Raw genomic sequence first — 23,325 nt, 5'->3', positions numbered from 1 at the left:
GATGCTAATTTCCAACTTTGGCGAGCTCTGCACTACATTGGATACGGAAAAACTGTGTGTCTGTTCGTTAGCAAAGGTCTCCGAAATGGTCTTATCACACGATAACCAGTAGCGATGAGTTGATCTCGAACAGTTCTTGTTAAAATGCTCCTGTATGCTAACCACTCTCTTTTAAGGATGTCTTGTATGCAATGGGTTTCCTTCTGAACAACATTCATTATGCTTGATTTTCTACGGCAAATGGTATAGGGGGTCTTTATTATCTCGGAATGTCTTTAACAGCGTTTATTGTCTGATTTTATTCCCAAAACGACTTATAGTGGAATGGTGATGACCAACAATACGTGCAGTTGCTACAGCGGCATCCCTGCTTCTCTTATGTTGATAATCTGCCATCTAGCTGCAGTTAAGAGTTGTCAAGGACCCATTACAAGGTGTCAATCACATAACTTTAAAAACTTTGTTATTTAAAGTGTTGAAAGAATGAGGATAAAAACATCTGTTTTGCTGTTTACGGGTACAGTAGCTGCGTGTAGAGATTAAAACTTATCGAGTCGATATTTATTGATTAAACTCAGGTGATACTTAAATAATGTTTTACTAGTTTTATTTTATCAAATTATATCACAAAAAAATAAAGAGTGTTTTTTAATTTCAATTTCAATTTGGTGTTGCAATACTTTTTTCCATGTGTATAGATAATAACCAAATACTGCAAAATTGGCAAAATATAATTACCAATTCAGGGACATCAACCCAACAAAGGGTTGTCCGATATGTGTACACATTTCTATGAAGATAGATCTTAACCTAATGAACATTTTATCTACTTCAAGTTTGCTTAAAAATGCTTTAGGTTCAGATATATAAGCTAAAAACTGCATTTTACCGATATATTCTATTGTAAGCCATGTCGGCATGTTGGTTGGCAGGCGGATACCCTAATGATAATGTAGCCACGTTTGGTTAAATTTGACCCGGTAGTTTTTAGAGGAGAAGATTTTTAAAAAAAATAACGACGACAGACGACAAATATCTAGAAAGGTTCACTTGGCCCTATTGGCCAGGTAAGCAAATTAAAGAAACCAGAAATCCGATATTTTCAACCAATTGTTTTAAGGTATTGTAACATCATAGAAATATTGCCTGATTGAAGGACTGAAAGACGAAAGTTCGTTAATCGAAATCGTGCAGAACATGAATAACATTTAGCTTATAAGTTGGATATTTGACTTACTTGTTACTATCAGAAAATGTACTGATACCAGTGACATTATTAGGTTCTGTTGAAGTTATATCTGTAAATAAAAAGTAATCATATTTTATGTTACATGTATATTAAAATACAAAAATGAAATGGAATTACACAAGGGGACGATGAAAAGTAATCAATCAAAGAGAAAGTGAGTACATCACGATGAAAAACTGAAAAATGAACAACAGTCTTAAAAACAATCAAAATGAAACAACAGACTCAGTCACAAGAAACCCGTTAAAACTGAGGTTAATATCAAGGGCTCCAGACAGATAGGCAGATTTAAATGATCGTGGGTTTGCTCGTGTTTATTATTAATTTATCTTCAAATCTGAACAGTTCAATTATTAAAAAGTGGTGCTAATTTAAGTATTTATAGAAGACTGAAAATGAAATTTCTTTACTGAAAACTGATATTCATCTTTCCAGTTTAAGGCGAAAGTATATAAAACTATATACTTTTTGAATTCGTGTGGTTAAAGTTATCATTAGACCAGAAGTGACCTTTTCTATACAGGCAAAATTTGCTCACATGAATCTCACATGAATCTCACATAAAATTCACATGAAAAATTTCACGTGAGGTTCACCTCAATCGAGCTTATACATGAAACTTACGTGAAAATTTTCATGTGAATTTTACGTTAATTGAGATTCACATGAATCTGATGTGAAATTTTTCACATTAATTTCACGTGAAATTTACAACAAAAACAATTGATATTTTTCATGATTTTGATTATATTTGAAAATTTAGTAGTTATTTGAAATACTCTATTTTAAAAATTCATGTGAATTTCACATGAAAAAAATTTACGTGATTTTCATGTGAATTTCACATGAGTTCCACATGAGATTTACATGAAACTCACAAAAACTGATTTCACTTGAGTTTCACGTATAAAATCGTTTGAGGTATAATTCATGTGAGATTCACATGAAATTGATGTGAGCGAAATATTCCTGTGTAAACCGAACTTAGCAATGTTTTCCCTCATGTCAGACAAAAAGAGTAACTGACTGTATATAACGGTGTATGTTGTATGTTTTATTGGAGCTATCGCTTTTTGTTTTATGTGATTTATTGTCTTTTCAAATTTCTAATTTTGTGTGACTTTGATGATTCTGAAGTTGATATCTTAATGTTATTACATAGCTCAATCTTTTTAAGCTGTCTATATAATTCGTCCAGTACGACGTTTAATATGGTTGTATTGACATTTTATAGTTTGTTTAATTTTGTAATTCATGTATGTTGGAGCTTCACATGTGTTTGGTGAACAAGGCAAAACAAGGTGGTTGTCAGACTCAATCCTATGTTTTAGTATTTTAACAGCTTGTCGTGTTGTTATATATATCCATTGTTTTGCTAGTGTTTTTCAGGGCTGCTTTGATTCTATGCTGAACTATAATTGTACTTTGCTGATATTTCCTTATATTTGCATTGCATGTGATCTTGGAAAAAGTTTGGTGATCTAAGTATCCGGTATTCAAATGTTACTCGACTGTTGTTTATACAATTCCATCTTTTGGTGTTTATATTCTTCAAAAAGATTTCTCTAAGACACTTATGCTTTTTGTATAATGGCTTCGTGATAATCAGAGTATAGTTTTTCACACGGGCCTTTCTTGACATTGGTTCTAGATATTGAACTAATTTTATTTCGTCAGTAATAAAAAAAATACTATGAATGTTGAGTTTACTTTTATTTATTGAGGTAAATGTGGTATTTCTACATCATTGCGTGATCATATCATGCCTTCAGATTCACACCAAACTTTTTCTGGTTATTCAGTGACAGCAGTTTGCTAGAATTTGTGTAAATTACCAAGCTTCGACAAAGACTGATTAAGTGCTTGGACCGTGTAGGCAGATATGTTAGTTACTATACTGTTTGCTTGGTGTGTTCATTCCCATTTTCGGTTCTTATGATGTCGGTTTAGTAGATAAAAGTATTTGTCCGTTTGATTCAAAGAACTCTTTGATGGTGCAGTTCTTGATCCTTAGTCATTTCGGTCTTCAGATGTTGATGTCAAATGATTTTTTTTTAAAGAATCAAATTTGACTGGCTTATATCTTTTGTAGACCTTATTCGTGTCTTCTCGGTTGTAAGGTTACAAGTTCCAAGCTATATATATATAGATGAATATTTCATAATTAGTTTAGTTTGCCATTATTGATTTTCTATGGCCAGTTTAAGACTTTTCATATTGGTTCCTCTTATATCCCACCACCTACTTTCATGGTCTTCTAAATGGTGGAATTGATCTTTTATGTAGACCCCTCCTTTGCTGTCAGATAGAACGACAGTTATAGAGACTTTTTTCTTTACTGTTAATTCATTGTAGTTTGAAATTAGCCTCGGAAATTCTTTTCAGACATGAACACAAAATATTTTATGATAAGAATTGGGATGGGGTTGGGGGATAATGATAAATGTGTGCTTTAAAAAATTAAAAATATTGTATATGCCGATTGAGTTAATATTGTTCTATGTAACTAATGTTTACTTATACTTATTGTGGCCCCCCAAGATGGCAACTGACTGAGTAAAGACAGTTTTATATTTATTTTGGTCGTTACTCATTGGATGACCAAATTCCGTTTCACCACTTAAATCTTTGATTTTTCTTAAAGAGCCCAAAAAATCATAATCGACCACTGAGCCTCATTTTAATCATGAATATATATTATTATTATGTTTTAAAACTAGATAAACTTGAGGTTTTGCTTAATACGTAATAATCAGTTATTGACAAAGTGATATTCTCAAACAATAAATCGTTAAGCGCAGCTTAAGATAGGGTTATCATTTGCGAGTTAGATCTATAATGAAACAGACCAAACAATAATTTAAGGTTTCTGTTCTATCATGAAATGAATACGATTTAACTCACTTTTGCTCCGTGTATTACAAAATGTAATTACCCCTGTTTTAACATTAACTTACAAATTTGTCATTGTGGTTTTCGTCTCAAAATGATGATAACGAAATTTTTTTCCCTACTGTTAATGAACATTATTTATATGGTTATGATATGTTGATGAACTTTGATGTGCACATTGTTGCACTGTCTCAGAATTTAATGATCGTTCTTGAAAACAAAACTTTTACATCAGGTATAAACAAAGATGTATATACAAAATAAATTTAAGAATAATGAAAGAAAAAAAGCGTCTTTTTATTTTCTCAATCGCTTTTTTCCTTCCTTTATGGACATGTACCAACGACAAGGACTCAGTAACAGCTTTCTGACTAGGGAAAAGCAAATACAAAATGTGGTGTGTTAAACATGTTTTTGAGCGCCAAATCATTCCGCCTACCTGGTCCAATGGTTCACATTTAAAAGACCACACTGTAAAATCGCGTTCAAAAGAGGGACGAAAGACACCAGGGGACAGTTAAACTCATAAATCGAAAACAAACTGACAACGCCACGGGTAAAAATGAAAAAGACAAACAAACAAACAATAGTACACATGACACAACATGTGTTGCTCATGTATTATCCTTTATCTCTAGTTAAATTGGATAGATGCTTTCCACATAGTGACCAAATTTTGAATTATTTAGTGTCAGAACATCATCTATATAGCGGAAAGTAAAGTTAAAGGATAATGCTAACTTCCTATCTTTCTTCCTAAGAAGTGCCTGTATGAAGTCAGCCTCATAATAATAAAGAAACAAGTCGGCAAGAAGAGGAGCACACTTTGTTCACATTGGAATGCCGACAGTCTGTTGAAAAACAATTATTCCGAACATAACAAATATGTTCTCAATCAAGGAATCAAGCATCTTGATAATGTCAGTTTCAGAGAATTCTTTGTTTGAGGCAGAGTGATCCTTTACTAAGTAGGATTTATTCCTCCCTAAGACAAGATACTTGTATCTACGTTGGCAATTTTTTTCTTCATGAAACAAAGCAATACCAACTCTTTTAATTTGTCTTTTAGTGTGGAATGTTGAATACTTGTGTAATGTGTTGAAAAGTCAAATGTTTCAAAACTATTATAAGATGAAAGAGAGTTAGATTATATGTACTCTAAAAGCTCTTTGGAATTTTTAAGTAAACACATTTTATGCACGCTACCTCTGATATTGACTTAACTCAAAATACTGTTGTTCACTCACAAAAAAACTAAAATTACATTAAATAACAACAAAGCAACATTGATAAAGAACAATCTGCTGCTGAAAAGCTAGTTGAAGGTCAATAACAACTAATAACTAAGAGGGGCGAAAGATACAAACAGAACTTTCAAACTCATAGATCAAAATCAAACTGGCAACAAATCATGTTCTCACAGACTTAAGTATCAAGCAGGACACTCCTATTGAGTTTAGTGTAAACACTTAATAAACAGTCTAAAAACTATTGACCTTATACAATGCCTAAATTTCAGTAAACATATCGACTGGAAGGAGTTTTATTAACTCTCTAAACTGTATACTATACATTAAGTTATGATATAGTTTTATTTAAAAAAAAACAAAATCAATGTTTTTAGATTACAATACAGCATGAAAAGCGTTAAATTGGAAACCTTTTTAAAAGAAATTGTTTTTCAAAGAATCAATGGGTTAACAAGGATAATATTTAATTTACGGCTCTATAAATCACATTACCGAAAAATAAGGACATAATGGTCCGCCCTTTTTTTAAATATATATGGACAGGTACAGTCAAACGTCAAAACCCCAATTTTTTTTATCTAGTAAAATAATTTAGTAAAAATTTTAATCAGTGTTTGGAAACAAAATCCGCAGTAAGGTTCTTAATTGTTTCAAGCAAAAGATATTATCAAGGAAACAGATTTTTGTATTCAAAAAATGAACTGTAATAAAGACGCAACTTTACTGGGTATAGCCATTTGCTGTGATTCCAATGCCGTTATAAGACTGTTATTAATAGGGCGCAATATGTGCCAAAAGGAACATAAAACCTTCCGAAAGGTAAATAGATAATGTAATGTTCAGATTTTTGTTTATCTAAGTTCATCTTTTCAAAGTTCCTGCATTTGTATTTTGCAATTCATTACCGATGAATGATTCAAATGAATTTTCAAAAATTATAACTGCCAAAATCTTTTCAAAGGTGAACGTCATAGCAGATATCATCAAGTAATAAGAATAAAAATATTTGATTCTCTGTGAAATACAAAGCCTCGAATGTAGAATATATGTGTTTTGATAAAGATATTATGAATCTGTATAATATGTATTGCTTATGAAGTTCTTCTACCTTCGTAAAGGTGAAGCTTAATGAAATAGCTAGCATCGCTACCTGATTAATTTCCTTTTGTCGCCGAGTCCAATGCCGAGTTATAATCAAATCAACAAAGAGAAAGATACGTTTGATGAAATGTGTTGTCTAAATGATGTGTTCTCTGATCCATTACATTACATTTGCTATTATTAAATTAACTTAGTATTTGTACTTACATGTGAAAATGTCTTCTTCAAATAGGATTTTTCTTTCTCCTAATGTCACATCATACAAACAGGCATATGAAATATTCAGATCTTCCTTAGTCAGATTTTTTATAACTAAGGTGTATCCATCCCCCAGAACATATCCATCATACTTATTATTAGATCGTCCTGTTTTTACATCTATAAACAGTGTCTGTTGTTGTGGAGTCCACCTATCCCATCCTGCATATTTTGGACAGCAGTTTGAAACATTACAAAATAATGTCACGTTTTGTCCATAACTGTTAACCTTTCCAATAACTGTCCATTCCAAAACACCTACAATTTCTCAAGTATATTTCATCTTTAAATAAGAAGCAATAATGTGTGTAACATAAAATGGATGAACATAACAACTAACCAATAGAAATATAATCAATACACCCTTTACTGTCAATATCAAATATATAAATTTTATCTGCAAATGCTCTTTTCAAAATAAATAACCAACAAGTTTTTTTCAAATTCATTCATATAAGTGTGCGTGCAACTAATTCGTCAAATAAGTTAAGTGAAAAAACTTTTGTTCAAAGTATCAAAACGCAATAATGCATATATATTTGTTAGCCCTGATTGAAAATGTACCTTCACGTGTTTATTTTGTTTAAACTTATATACAGCATTTTAGATTATGTTGATAGTTTGATAAATATATTTCTCACTTAAGCTAGTATTAAGTATTCTGCAATTGCATATAAACAAACATAATTTATCGTTGGCGATTATATTTTATCTATGCAGATGAGCGGATACTAAATAAAATTAGAGAGATTTGTCAAGGTTTTCCTTCTTTTGCCTGACAAACCTGTTTTTTTTTTTAAAGTATTTGGTTGATCCTAATTGAAATCTAGAGGATCCAAGTAGCCCGTGTCGCTCGCATGATATCTTTATTTTACAATTGATGAAAGAAATAATGCAATCGTTTTTATGGCTCTAGTTTCAGATATACAAGTCATAAACTGCATTTTACCCTATGTTCTATTTCTAGCATTGTCTGCCATGTTGGTTGGCAGGCAGGGTCATTTGACACATTTTGAAAACTAAATACCCTAATGCTTATTTGTGGCCAAGTTTGCTTATATTTGTCTTAGTTGTTTTTGTTAAAAAATTAAAAAAATTTACGACAAATTGTTAAATTCGACTTTAAAGGGCAAGAACTCCTTATAGGGTCAATTGACCATTTTGGTTTACAAATTATCTCTATAATAATATTCAACATAATAAACAAAAACAACAAATTTTCCTTAAGGTGGTACCTAACACTACAGGGAGATAACTCTGTAAAATCGACAGAACGTTTTAATGACGTTGTGTTTATAATGGGGATATTAAGCTTCTCAATGAACAAAATAAGTTTTTGTCAAACTGCTATATAACCAGTGTATTTTTTCTGAATATTAAACGGTTGGTTCAAATATTTTAATATATTGAAATTTTTGTCAAAGGGTCAAAGTAAATACTTTGTCAAAATTTTAAGAAAATTACACGAGCCAAATTAATTTTAATGAAAGTGTTAGGTACCACCTTAAACTTGTTAATTCAGGGGCAGGAACCTAACAACAGTTTGTCTGAATCGTTTGCAAATGTTTGGACAAATAAATCTAACCTGATAAACATTTTATCTACTTCAAATTTGCTCTAAATGCTTTAGTTTTACAGATATAAGACAAAAACAGCACATACCCCTATATTCTATTTTTCGCTATGTCGGTTATGGTGGTTCGCAGGTGGGTTCATCGGACACATTTTTTAAACTTGATTCCCCGATTAAGATTAAGATTGTGCTTAAGTTTGGTTAATTGGTTTAAGAGATATTAGCAAAAATCTACATTTTACCCCCAATATTCTATTTTTAGTCACGGCAGCCTTCTTGGTTAGTTGGCCGGGATATCAGACACATTTCTTAAACTATATATCCCAATAATGATTGTGGCCAAGTTTGGCTTTATTTCGCTCAGTAGTTTCAGAGGAGAAGATTTCTGTAAAAGGTAACAGACAAAGACGGACGATGGACGCCACGTGATTAGAAAAGACTGCTTTCTTATAAACTCAAGACATCAGTAGTTTTAATTGGTTGATTATTACAAATGTTAAAATACTTCTCCCTATTTCCGAAAAATTTAGAAATATTGGAAAATGAACAGCTTAGATATCTCAATTAAAGTAAAAATTTGTCAGAATTGGTAGAACCTTTTCACAACAGATACATCTGAAAACAATTTGGCTACATTTATATAACTTGTGAAGCCAAAATTTCGAGAACAGGGACAATTTTGTATTTTTACTCTTTTCAGATTTTCTTAGATTTTAAATCAAAAATATAGTGTTACATAATAAAGAGCGATTTACAAGATGAACGGAATAGACATTTTATCAACCCAGCGACCTATTATTTGATCATCTGAAATCTTTCGAAAAAGATATACATAACCCCTACACATGCAAAATTTGAAAAAAAACAAGAGTGCACACGCTTAAATGTTTCGCCTTCTTAACTAATCATTGATATACATGAACACCTTACGATCATTCCACACACTGAATATAGTGTATGCTTATTGTTTCTAAGAAACAGACTTAACTAAGAAAACTAAACATGGACCAATGAATAATGAAAATGAGGACAAGGTCAGATGAACCATGATAGGCAGACACGTATACCTTACAATCCTTCCATACACCAAATATAGTAGACCTATTGCTTATAGTATCTTATATATGGAATAGACCACCAAAACTTAACCTTAAAAATATGATCGAGGTCAAGTGAAAACGCTCTGACGGGCATGAGGGCCTTGCAAGGTACGCACACACCAAAAGAGAAATTAACATTAAAAAAATAGTCACTGAACCATGAAAATGTGATCAAGGACAACAGACATGTGACAGACAAAAACTTCATAACACAAGGCGTCTATATAGAAAGTATGAAGCATCAAGGTATTCCACCGTCTAAAATATAAAGCTTTAAAGAAGTAAGTTAACGCCGCCGCCGCTGGATCACTATCCCTATGTCGAGCTTTCTCTATTGTTTTTTTGTTAGTCAAAACTGTTTCATCTTTGTTTCCACCTATTCATACATAATCACAGGTGTATCTTTCAACGGTGGTTTCTAGACGTCTCAACAAGATTGTCTGTTGTTGGTGTTGTTGGTTTGCACTTAATAAAACTTTTTTGTGATTCATATTATAATGATATGTTGGCTCTGATTAAAATTTATTACCTTGAACTGCATCGAAGCTAAGTAAAACCCACAATAGTAGCAAACACTTCATGTCAAACCAATGTCTGAAAAATAAAACATAATGAATATTACTCCTGTTTTAATTTTTGATGTAGTTTTTGTCCATTTCCCCCACCAACAGTATTTACTATCCATGATGCAGTCATGTAATTAAAATATGTTGTCTACATTGGCGAGAGAAATAGGGGGGGATTGAGTTCTCACTGAAAATGAGTAGCCTCGCCTCATTGTTGCACATGTCTATTGGGTTCTTTTTGCATGATTTGTTATTTCAGTTCATATATATGTTTTGCAATTTAGTATGTCGTCCATTTTCACTAACCCAGTATACATTTAATAGCCCAAACCCAACTACAAATGCTCGGTTTTATCGCTGTGTTGAAACGCTTTTGGTGAACATTTGCTGAGTTGTGCTCTATAATCGGGTTGCTGTTTCTTTTGCAAAGTTTGACACATTTCCCATTTCCATTACTAATTGTATCACTTCGCTGACGGATAAGTAACTTCACCCTGAGTCTCTCTATTCTTAAACTTACAGATGAGAATATATTAGTATAGAATAAGAATAAATCATTACCATCTCTGTTGTTTGGTTAAGTGTGTTTTATGTCATGTTATTTCCTATTGGCTCTACGGTTAACATATTTATTCATGAGAGTTACATATAATGACATTTTATATATAGCTCTTGGAGGTATTATAATTCTAATGTTAATTCTCCGTTCTTTGATCAAATCATTAAAAGGCATAATGATGGATGGAGATGTATAAATGGCACACACACTACATCATCCTATGTCTATAAGATTGGCCACAATAATATGACAGTACACGCGAAAGAAACTACGTTCAAACCGTTCAGACGGAATAAAAATGTGCGTTCATTATTTTTAGGTGCTATATAATGTTTTTAGTTCAGACAGTTTAATGTGTTTGATATCTTTTGTTGCTACTTATGTTATCTATGTTTTTTTAAATTAATTTTCATAAAAATAAAGATGTGTTGTATGGTTGCTGCAAATTAGACAATTATTTACAAGCGATCAAATGGCGTAGAAATAATCAATTACATGTCACCGTTCGGCATTTTATAATGAGAAGAACTCATGTTAGTCAGCTAAAAAGTGAGAGGCAAAAGATACAATGGGATAAGCAAACTAGTTGAAAATAAACTGCCAACGCTACGGCTAAAAAAGAAAATGACAAACAGAAAAAAAATAGTACACGAAACACAACATAAAAAATTAAGACAGAGCAAACGAACTCCATCAAATACTGGGTCAAAAAAATATGGCATTGATTTTTATAGTTCTTTCTTATGTTGTACTTTTATATCACTGTGTCAGGTAAGGGGCAGGGTTAGGATCCCGCTAACATGTCAAACCCCGCCACACTATGTATGTATGTACCTGTACTAAGTCAGGAGCCTGAAATTCAGTGGTGGTCATTTGTTTATGTGTTACATATCTGTTTTTCGTTCATTTTTTGTCAATAATAAGGACGTTAGTTTTCTCGGTCGAATTCTTTTACATTGTCATTTCGGGGCCTTTTATAACTGACTATGCGGTATGGGCTTTGCTCATTGTAGAAGGCCATACGATGACCTTTAGTTGTTAACATTTCTGTACCTTTTGTCTCTTGTGGAGAGGTGTCTCATTGGCAATCATACCACATCTTCTTTTTTTTATTTTGAGCTTCAACTTTATCCTAAAATTTCAATATGGACATGATTTGGCTCGTAATTGGATCTATTTGTTTATGGCATTAGATCATATTCATTGCTTCAAAGTCGGCATATACCTTTGGTTTATTGTCAAACACTGATGACTTGACATACTTTTAAGAACTAAAAGCTTGAGGAAACCCTTAGCTGCAACTAAGGATAAAAAGTTGATGTTACCAAAAGTATGTGGATCAGCAAGGGGAGGAGGACCTGTAATTCAGAGGTTGTCGTTTGTTGCTGTGTTAGACATATGTTTTTCATTTATTTTATTTACAGATTAGTAAGAAAGTTAGTTTTTCTCGTTTGAAATATTTTACATTTGTGATAACGGGCCAAAATATAACTGACTCTGTGGTATAGGCTTCTCTCATTGTTGAAGGCCGTACGGTGACCCATAATAGATGGTAATGTCTGTATCATTTGGTCTTTTTGCCGATCATACCACATTCTTATTTTTCTATTGAGGAATCTTTTTATAGTTATTTTTAATGAGATGTTTCATAAAAAAAGATTTTGTACTGATCAACTTTATTAGATCACTCAGATATAAAACATACGTGAAACAAGAGGAATACAATATTTACATCTATACAAACAATACAAATTAATGGTAGGTATAACAAAGGAAAACACATAAAAATACATTTTTAAACAATCATTTTACAAAATATTCTTATGAACGTAGATTGTAATATTGTTTTGTAAGCATTGCCTTTTTTGATTGTTTTCAGTTCATAATGTATACTTACAACGTTTCGTCCCCGAGGGTGTCACCAGCCCAGTAGTCAACACTTCGGTGTTGACATGAATATCAATGATATGGTAATTTTTATGAATTTCCTGTTTTCAAAACTTTGAATTGTTCGAAACACTAAGGATTTTCTTATCCTAAGCATAGATTACCTTAGCCGTATTTGGCACAACTTTTTGGAATTATGGATCCTCAATGCTCTTCAACTTTGTACTTTATAAATATTTTGATATGAGCGTCACTGATGAGTGTTATGTAGACGAATAAAGGCAACAGTAGTATACCGCTGTTCAAAACTCATAAATTCATGGTCAAAAAACAAAATCGGGGTAACAAACTAAAACCGAGGGAAACGCATTAAATATAAGAGGAGAACAACGACACAACACCGAAACGCAACACACATAGTAACGGACAAAGCAACAGACAAAACACCACGAGAATAACAAATATAACATCAAAACCAAATACATGAATTTGGGATAGACAAGTACCGTGGTAGACGAAACGCGAGTCTGGCATACTAAATTATAATCCTGGTAACTTTGATAACAATTTACACAACTGGGTCGATGCCACTGCTGGTGGACGTTTCGTCCCCGAGTGTATCACCAGCCCAGTGATCAACACTTCGGTGTTGACATGAATATCAATGATGTGGTCATTTTTATGAATTTCCTGTTTTCAAAACTTTGAATTTTTCGAAAAACTGAGGATTTTCTTATCCCAGGCATAGATTACCTTAGCCGTATTTGGCACAACTTTTTTTTCGAATTTTGGATCCTCAATGCTCTTCAACTTTGAACTTGTGTGGCTTTATTAATATTTTGATATGAGCGTCACTGATGAGTGTTATGTAGACGAAACGCGCGTCTGGCGTACTAAGTTATAATCCTGGTACCTTTGATAACTATTTACACAACTGGGTCGATGCCACTGCTGGTGGACGTTTCGTCCTCTAGGGTATCACCAGCCCAGTTGTCAAAACTTCAGTGTTGACATGAATATCAATGATGTGGTAATTTTTATGAATTTTCTGTTTTCAAAACTTTGAATTTTTCGAAAGACTGAGGATTGTCTTATCCCAGGCATAGATTACCTTAGCCGTATTTGGCACAACTTTTTTTCTAATTTTGGATCCTCAATGTTTTTCAACTTTGTACTTGTTTGGCTTTATAAATATTTTGATATGAGCGTCACTGATGAGTCTTATGTAGACGAAAGGCGAGTCTGGCGTACTAAATTATTATCCTGGTACCTTTGATAATGATTTACACCATTGGGTCGATGCAACTGCTGGTGGACGTTTCGTTCTTGAGGGTATCACCATCAGCTTAGTACAAAACTTCGGTGTTGACATGAATATCAATGATGTGGTCATTTTCATGAATTTTCTGTTTTCATAACTTTGAATTTTTCAAAACCTAAAGATTTTCTTATTCCAGGACTAGATTACCTTAGCCGTATTTGGAACAACTTTTTGGAATTTTGGATCCTCAATGCTCTTCAACTTTGTACTTGTATGGCTTTATAAATATTTTGATATGAGCGCCACTGATGAGTCTTATGTAGACGAAACGCGAGTCTGGCGTACTAAATTATAATCCTGGTACCTTTGATAACTATTTACACCACTGGGTCGATGCCACTGCTGGTGGAGGTTTCGTCCCTGAGGGTATCACCAGCCCAGTAGTCAAAACTTCAGTGTTGACATGAATATCAATGATGTGGTCATTTTTATGAATTTTCTGTTTTCAAAACTTTGAATTGTTCGAAACACTAAGGATTTTCTTATCCTAAGCATAGATTACCTTAGCCGTATTTGGCACAACTTTTTGGAATTATGGATCCTCAATGCTCTTCAACTTTGTACTTTATAAATATTTTGATATGAGCGTCACTGATGAGTGTTATGTAGACGAATAAAGGCAACAGTAGTATACCGCTGTTCAAAACTCATAAATTCATGGTCAAAAAACAAAATCGGGGTAACAAACTAAAACCGAGGGAAACGCATTAAATATAAGAGGAGAACAACGACACAACACCGAAACGCAACACACATAGTAACGGACAAAGCAACAGACAAAACACCACGAGAATAACAAATATAACATCAAAACCAAATACATGAATTTGGGATAGACAAGTACCGTGGTAGACGAAACGCGAGTCTGGCATACTAAATTATAATCCTGGTAACTTTGATAACAATTTACACAACTGGGTCGATGCCACTGCTGGTGGACGTTTCGTCCCCGAGTGTATCACCAGCCCAGTGATCAACACTTCGGTGTTGACATGAATATCAATGATGTGGTCATTTTTATGAATTTCCTGTTTTCAAAACTTTGAATTTTTCGAAAAACTGAGGATTTTCTGATCCCAGGCATAGATTACCTTAGCCGTATTTGGCACAACTTTTTTTTCGAATTTTGGATCCTCAATGCTCTTCAACTTTGAACTTGTGTGGCTTTATTAATATTTTGATATGAGCGTCACTGATGAGTGTTATGTAGACGAAACGCGCGTCTGGCGTACTAAGTTATAATCCTGGTACCTTTGATAACTATTTACACAACTGGGTCGATGCCACTGCTGGTGGACGTTTCGTCCTCTAGGGTATCACCAGCCCAGTTGTCAAAACTTCAGTGTTGACATGAATATCAATGATGTGGTCATTTTTATGAATTTTCTGTTTTCAAAACTTTGAATTTTTCGAAAAACTGAGGATTGTCTTATCCCAGGCATAGATTACCTTAGCCGTATTTGGCACAACTTTTTTTCTAATTTTGGATCCTCAATGTTTTTCAACTTTGTACTTGTTTGGCTTTATAAATATTTTGATATGAGCGTCACTGATGAGTCTTATGTAGACGAAAGGCGAGTCTGGCGTACTAAATTATTATCCTGGTACCTTTGATAATGGTTTACACCATTGGGTCGATGCAACTGCTGGTGGACGTTTCGTTCTTGAGGGTATCACCATCTGCCTAGTACAAAACTTCGGTGTTGACATGAATATCAATGATGTGGTCATTTTCATGAATTTTCTGTTTTCATAACTTTGAATTTTTCAAAACCTAAAGATTTTCTTATTCCAGGACTAGATTACCTTAGCCGTATTTGGAACAACTTTTTGGAATTTTGGATCCTCAATGCTCTTCAACTTTGTACTTGTATGGCTTTATAAATATTTTGATATGAGCGCCACTGATGAGTCTTATGTAGACGAAACGCGAGTCTGGCGTACTAAATTATAATCCTGGTACCTTTGATAACTATTTACACCACTGGGTCGATGCCACTGCTGGTGGAGGTTTCGTCCCTGAGGGTATCACCAGCCCAGTAGTCAACACTTCGCTGTTGACATGAATATCAATGATGTGGTCATTTTTATGAATTTTCTGTTTTCCAAATTTTGAATTTTTCGAAAAACTGAGGATTTTCTTATCCCAGGCATAGATTACCTTAGCTGTATTTGGAACAACTTTTTCGAATTTTGGATCCTCAATGCTCTTCAACTTTGTACTTGTTTGGCTTTATAAATATTTTGATATGAGCGTCACTGATGAGTGTTATGTAGACGAAACGCGCGTCTGGCGTACTATGTTATAATCCTGGTACCTTTGATAATATTTACACCACTGGGTCGATGCCACTGCTGGTGGACGTTTTGTCCCCGAGGGTATCACCAGCCCAGTAGTCAACACTTCGGTGTTGACATGAATATCAATGATGTGGTAATTTTTATGAATTTTCTGTTTTCAAAACTTTGAATTTTTCGAATTCTAAAGATTTTCTTATTCCAGGACTAGATTACCTTAGCCGTATTTGGCACAACTTTTTGGAATTTTGGATCCTCAATGCTCTTCAACTTTGTACTTGTATGGCTTTATAAATATTTTGATATGAGCGTCACTGATGAGTGTTATGGAGACGAAACGCGCGTCTTGCGTACTAAGTTATAATCCTGGTACCTTTGATAACTATTTACACCACTGGGTCGATGCAACTGCTGGTGGACGTTTCGTTCCCGAGGGTATCACTAGCAGCCCAGTACAAAACTTCGGTGTTGACATAAATATCAATGATGTGTTCATTTTTTATGAATTTTCTGTTTTCATAAATTTGAATTTTTCAAAACCTAAAGATTTTCTTATTCCAATACTAGATTACCTTAGATGTATTTGGAACAATTTTTTGGAATTTTGGATCCTCAATGCTCTTCAACTTTGTACTTGTATGGCTTTATAAATATTTTGATATGAGCGTGACTGATGAGTGTTATTTAGACGAAACGCGCGTCTGGCGTACTAAGTTATAATCCTGGTACCTTTGATAACTATTTACACCACTGGGTCGATGCCACTGCTGGTGGACGTTTCGTCCCCGAGGGTATCACCAGCCCAGAAGTCAACACTTTGGTGTTGACATGAATATCAATGATGTGGTCATTTTTATGAATTTTCTGTTTTCCAAATTTTGAATATTTCGAAAAACTGAGGATTTTCTTATCCCAGGCATAGATTACCTTAGCCGTATTTGACACAACTTTCTTTTCGAATTTTGGATCCTCAATGCTCTTCAACTTTGTACTTGTTTGGCTTTATAAATATTTTGATATGAGCGTCACTGATGAGTGTTATGTAGACGAAACGCGCGTCTGGCGTACTATGTTATAATCCTGGTACCTTTGATAATATTTACACCACTGGGTCGATGCCACTGCTGGTGGACGTTTCGTCCCCGAGGGTATCACCAGCCCAGTAGTCAACACTTCGGTGTTGACATGAATATCAATGATGTGGTCATTTTTATGAATTTTCTGTTTTCCAAATTTTGAATATTTCGAAAAACTGAGGATTTTCTTATCCCAGGCATAGATTACCTTAGCCGTTTTTGGAACAACATTTTGGAATTTTGGATCCTCAATGCTCTTCAACTTTGTACTTGTATGGCTTTATAAATATTTTGATATGAGCGTCACTGATGAGTGTTATGGAGACGAAACGCGCGTCTTGCGTACTAAGTTATTAACCTGGTACCTTTGATAACTATTTACACCACTGGGTCAATGCCACTGCTGGTGGACGTTTCGTCCCCGAGGGTATCACCAGCCCAGTAGTCAACACTTCGCTGTTGACATGAATATCAATGACGTGTTCATTTTTATGAATTTTCTGTTTTTATAACTTTGAATTTTTCAAAACCTAAAAATTTTCTTATTTCAGGACTAGATTACCTTAGCCGTATATGGAACAACTTTTTTCGAATTTCGGATCCTCAATGCTCTTCAACTTTGAACTTGTATGGCTTTATAAATATTTTGATATGAGCGTCACTGATGAGTCTTATGTAGACGAAACGCGAGCCTGGCGTACTAAATTATAATACTGGTACCTTTGATAACTATTTACACCACTGGGTCGATGCAACTGCTGGTGGACGTTTCGTTCCCGAGGGTATCACAAGCAGCCCAGTACAAAACTTCGGTGTTGACATAAATATCAATGATGTGTTCGTTTTTATGAATTTTCTGTTTTCATAACTTTGAATTTTTCAAAACCTAAAGATTTTCTTATTCCAGGACTAGATTACCTTAGATGTATTCGGAACAACTTTTTGGAATTTTGGATCCTCATTGCTCTTCAACTTTGAACTTGTATGGCTTTATAAATATTTTGATATGAGCGTCACTGATGAGTCTTATGAGACGAAACGCGAGTCTGGCGTACTAAGTTATAATCCTGGTACCTTTGATAACTATTTACACCACTGGTCGATGCCACTGCTGGTGGACGTTTTGTTCCCGAGGGTATCACCAGCCCAGTAGTCAAAACTTGGGTGTTGACATGAATATCAATGATGTGGTCATTTTTATGAATATTCTGTTTTCAAAATTTGGAATTTTTCGAAAAACTGAGAATTTTCTTATCCCAGGCATAGATTACCTTAGCCGTATTTGGCACAACTTTTTTTTCGAATTTTGGATCCTCAATGGTCTTCATCTTTGTACTTCTTTGGCTTTATAAATATTTTGATATGAGCGTCACTGATGAGTCTTATGTAGACGAAACGCGCGTCTGGCGTACTAAGTTATAATCCTGGTACCTTTGATAATATTAACACCACTGGGTCGATGCCACTGCTGGTGGACGTTTCGTCCCCGAGGGTATCACCAGCCCAGTAGTCAACACTTCGGTGTTGACATGAATATCAATGATGTGGTCATTTTTATGAATTGTCTGTTTTCAAAACTTTGAATTTTTCGAAACCTAAAGATTTTCTTATTCCAGGACTAGATAACCTTAGCCGTTTTTGGAACAACTTTTTGGAATTTTGGATCCTCAATGCTCTTCAACTTTGAACTTGTATGGCTTTATAAATATTTTGATATGAGCGTCACTGATGAGTGTTATGGAGACGAAACGCGCGTCTTGCGTACTAAGTTATAATCCTGGTACCTTTGATAACTATTTACACCACTGGGTCAATGCCACTGCTGGTGGACGTTTCGTCCCCGAGGGTATCACCAGCCCAGTAGTCAACACTTCGGTGTTGACATGAATATCAATGACATGGTCATTTTTATGAATTTCCTGTTTTCATAACTTTGAATTTTTCAAAACCTAAAGATTTTCTTATTCGAGGACTAGATTACCTTAGCCGTATTTGGAAGAACTTTTTGGAATTTTGGATCCTCAATGCTCTTCAACTTTGTACTTGTATGGCTTTATAAATATTTTGATATGAGCGTCACTGATGAGTCTTATGTAGACGAAACGCGAGCCTGGCGTACTAAATTATAATCCTGGTACCTTTGATAACTATTTACACCACTGGGTCGATGCCACTGCTGGAGGGTATCACCAGCCCAGTTGTCAAAACTTCGGTGTTGACATGAATATCAATGATGTGGTCATTTTTATGAATTTTCTGTTTTCCAAATTTTGAATTTTCCGAAAAACTGAGGATTTTCTTATCCCAGGCATAGATTACCTTAGCTGTATTTGGAACAACTTTTTGGAATTTTGGATCCTCAATGCTCTTCAACTTTGTACTTGTATGGCTTTATAAATATTTTGATATGAGCGTCACTGATGAGTCTTATGTAGACGAAACGCGAGCGTGGCGTACTAAATTATAATCCTGGTACCTTTGATAACTATTTACACCACTGGGTCGATGCAACTGCTGGTGGACGTTTCGTTCCCGAGGGTATCACCAGCAGCCCAGTACAAAACTTCGGTGTTGACATGAATATCAATGATGTGTTCATTTTTATGAATTTTCTGTTTTCATAACTTTGAATTTTTCAAAACCTAAATATTTTCTTATTCCAGGACTAGATAACCTTAGCCGTATTTGGAACAACTTTTCGGAATTTTGGTCCCTCAATGCTCTTCAACTTTGTACTTGTATGGCTTTATAAATATTTTGATATGAGCGTCACTGATGAGTCTGATGTAGACGAAACGCGAGTTTGGCGTACTAAGTTATAATCCTGGGACCTTTGATAACTATTTACACCACTGGGTCGATGCCACTGCTGGTGGACGTTTCGTCCCCGAGGGTATCACCAGCCCAGTAGTCAACACTTCGGTGTTGACATGAATATCAATGATGTGGTCATTTTTATGAATTTTCTGTTTTCAAAACTTTGAATTTTTCGAAACCTAAAGATTTTCTTATTCCAGGACTAGATAACCTTAGCCGTATTTGGAACAACTTTTTGGAATTTTGGATCCTCAATGCTCTTCAACTTTGTACTTGTATGGTTTTATAAATATTTTGATATGAGCGTCACTGATGAGTGTTATGGAGACGAAACGCGCGTCTTGCGTACTAAGTTATAATCCTGGTACCTTTTATAACTATTTACACCACTGGGTCGATGCCACTGCTGGTGGACGTTTCGTCCCCGAGGGTATCACAAGCCCAGTAGTCAACACTCGGTGTTGACATGAATATCAATGACGTGGTAATTTTTATGAATTTCCTGTTTTCAAAACTTTGAATTTTTCGAAAAAACTGAGGATTTTCTTATCCCAGGCATAGATTACCTTAGCCGTATTTGGCACAACTTTTTTTTCGAATTCTGGATCCTCAATGCTCTTCAACTTTGTACTTGTTTGGCTTTATAAATATTTTGATATTAGCGTCACTGATGAGTCTTATGTAGACGAAACTGGAGCCTGGCGTACTAAATTATAATCCTGGTACCTTTGATAACTATTTACACCACTGGGTCGATGCAACTGCTGGTAGACGTTTCGTTCCCGAGGGTATCACCAGCAGCCCAGTACAAAACTTCGGTGTTGAAATGAATATCAATGATGTGTTCATTTTTATGAATTTTCTGTTTTCATAACTTTGAATTTTTCAAAACCTAAAGATTTTCTTATTCCAGGACTAGATTACCTTAGCCGTATTTGGAACAACTTTTTGGAATTTTGGATCCTCAATGCTCTTCAACTTTGTACTTGTATGGCTTTATAAATATTTTGATATGAGCGTCACTGATGAGTCTTATGTACACGAAACGCGAGTCTGGCGTACTAAGTTATAATCCTGGTACCTTTGATAACGATTTACACCACTGGGTCGATGCCACTGCTGGTGGACGTTTTGTCACCGAGGGTATCACCAGCTCAGTAGTCAAAACTTCGGTGTTGAAATGAATATCAATGATGTGGTCATTTTTATGAATTTTCTGTTTTCAAAATTTTGAATTTTTCGAAAAACTGAGGATTTTCTTATCCCAGGCATAGATTACCTTAGCCGTATTTGTCACAACTTTTTTTTCGAATTTTGGATCCTCAATGGTCTTCAACTTTGTACTTGTTTGGCTTTATAAATATTTTGATATGAGCGTCACTGATGAGTGTTATGTAGACGAAACGCGCGTCTGGCGTACTAAGTTATAATCCTGGTACCTTTGATAATATTTACACCACTGGGTCGATGCCACTGCTGGTGGACGTTTCGTCCCTGAGGGTGTCACCAGCCCAGTAGTCAACACTTCGGTGTTGATATGAATATCAACGATTAGGTCATTTTTATGAATTTTCTGTTTTCAAAACTTTGAATTTTTCGAAACCTAAAGATTTTCTTATTCCAGGACTAGATTACCTTAGCCGTATTTGGAACAACTTTTTGGAATTTCGGATCCTCAATGCTCTTCAACTTTGTACTTGTATGGCTTTATAAATATTTTGATATGAGCGTCACTAATGAGTCTTATGTAGACGAAACGCGAGTCTGGCGTTCTCAATTATAATCCTGGTACCTTTGATAACTATTTACAAGGGTGATGATTTGACCGTTTTCCCACACTCATTAAAAATCCTATTTACGACTTTATAACTATTGCATTCGAGAGCCTCTCAATGCAAAGCAATCTAACATTTAAATCTAAATTTAAAGTTTGTGAGTTTCAATTGAATGATTTTGGTTGCGTGACTTCTTTTATATATGTCATTTAATCGTTCTAAACATATCATGGACAATGAAAAAGAATTGATGTTGAAATATTTGCCATTTTTATCGAAAAACTATTAAAGCATTTTCTTATCCCAGGCACAGATTACCTTAGCCGTATTAGGAACAACTTTTTGGAATTTTGGATCCACAATGCTCTTCAACTTTGTACTTGTATGGCTTTATAAATATTTTGATATGAGCGTCACTGATGAGTCTTATGTAGACAAACGCGCGTCTGGCGTACTAAGTTATAATCCTTGTACCTTTGATAACTATTTACATCACTGGGTCGATGCAACTGCTGGTGAACGTTTCGTCCCCGAGGGTATCACCAGCGGCCCAGTACAAAACGTCGGTGTTGACATGAATATCAATGATGTGGTCATTTTTATGAATTTTCTGTTTTCATAACTTTGAATTTTTCAAAACCTAAAGATTTTCTTATTCCAGGACTAGATTACCTTAGCCGTATTTGGAACAACTTTTTGGAATTTTGGATCCTCAATGCTCTTCAACTTTGTACCTGTATGGCTTTATAAATATTTTGATATGAGCGTCACTGATGAGTCTTATGTAGACGAAACGCGAGTCTGGCGTACTAACTTATAATCCTGGTACCTTTGATAACTATTTACACCACTGGGTCGATGGTACTGCTGGTGGACGTTTCGTCCCCGAGGGTATCACCAGCCCAGTAGTCAAAACTTCGGTGTTGACATGAATATCAATGATGTGGTCATTTTTATGAATTTTCTGTCATCAAAATTTTTGAATTTTTTCGAAAAACTGAGGATTTTCTTATCCCAGGCATAGATTACCTTAGCCGTATTTGGCACAACTTTTTTTTCGAATTTTGGATCCTCAATGGTCTTCAACTTTGTACTTGTTTGGCTTTATAAATATTTTGATATGAGCGTCACTGATGAGTGTTATGTAGACGAAACGCGCGTCTGGCGTACTAAGTTATAATCCTGGTACCTTTGATAATATTTACACCACTGGGTCGATGCCACTGCTGGTGGACGTTTCGTCCCCGAAGGTATCACCAGCCCAGTAGTCAACACTTCGGTGTTGACATGAATATCAATGATGTGGTCATTTTTAGGAATTTTCTGTTTTCAAAACTTTGAATTTTTCGAAACCTAAAGATTTTCTTATTCCAGGACTAGATTACCTTAGCCGTATTTGGAACAACTTTTTGGAATTTCGGATCCTCACTGCTCTTCAACTTTGTACTTGTATGGCTTTATAAATATTTTGATATGAGCGTCACTGATGAGTCTTATGTAGCAAAACGCGCATTTGGCATACTAAATTATAATCCTTGTACCTTTGATAACTATTTACAAGGGTGATGATTAGACCCTTTTTCCACACTCATTCAAAAGCCTA

The sequence above is a fragment of the Mytilus trossulus genome, unplaced genomic scaffold (assembly GCF_036588685.1).
Source record: "Mytilus trossulus isolate FHL-02 unplaced genomic scaffold, PNRI_Mtr1.1.1.hap1 h1tg000158l__unscaffolded, whole genome shotgun sequence".
Taxonomy (NCBI): domain Eukaryota; kingdom Metazoa; phylum Mollusca; class Bivalvia; order Mytilida; family Mytilidae; genus Mytilus; species Mytilus trossulus.
This window is presented reverse-complemented; position numbering follows the sequence as displayed.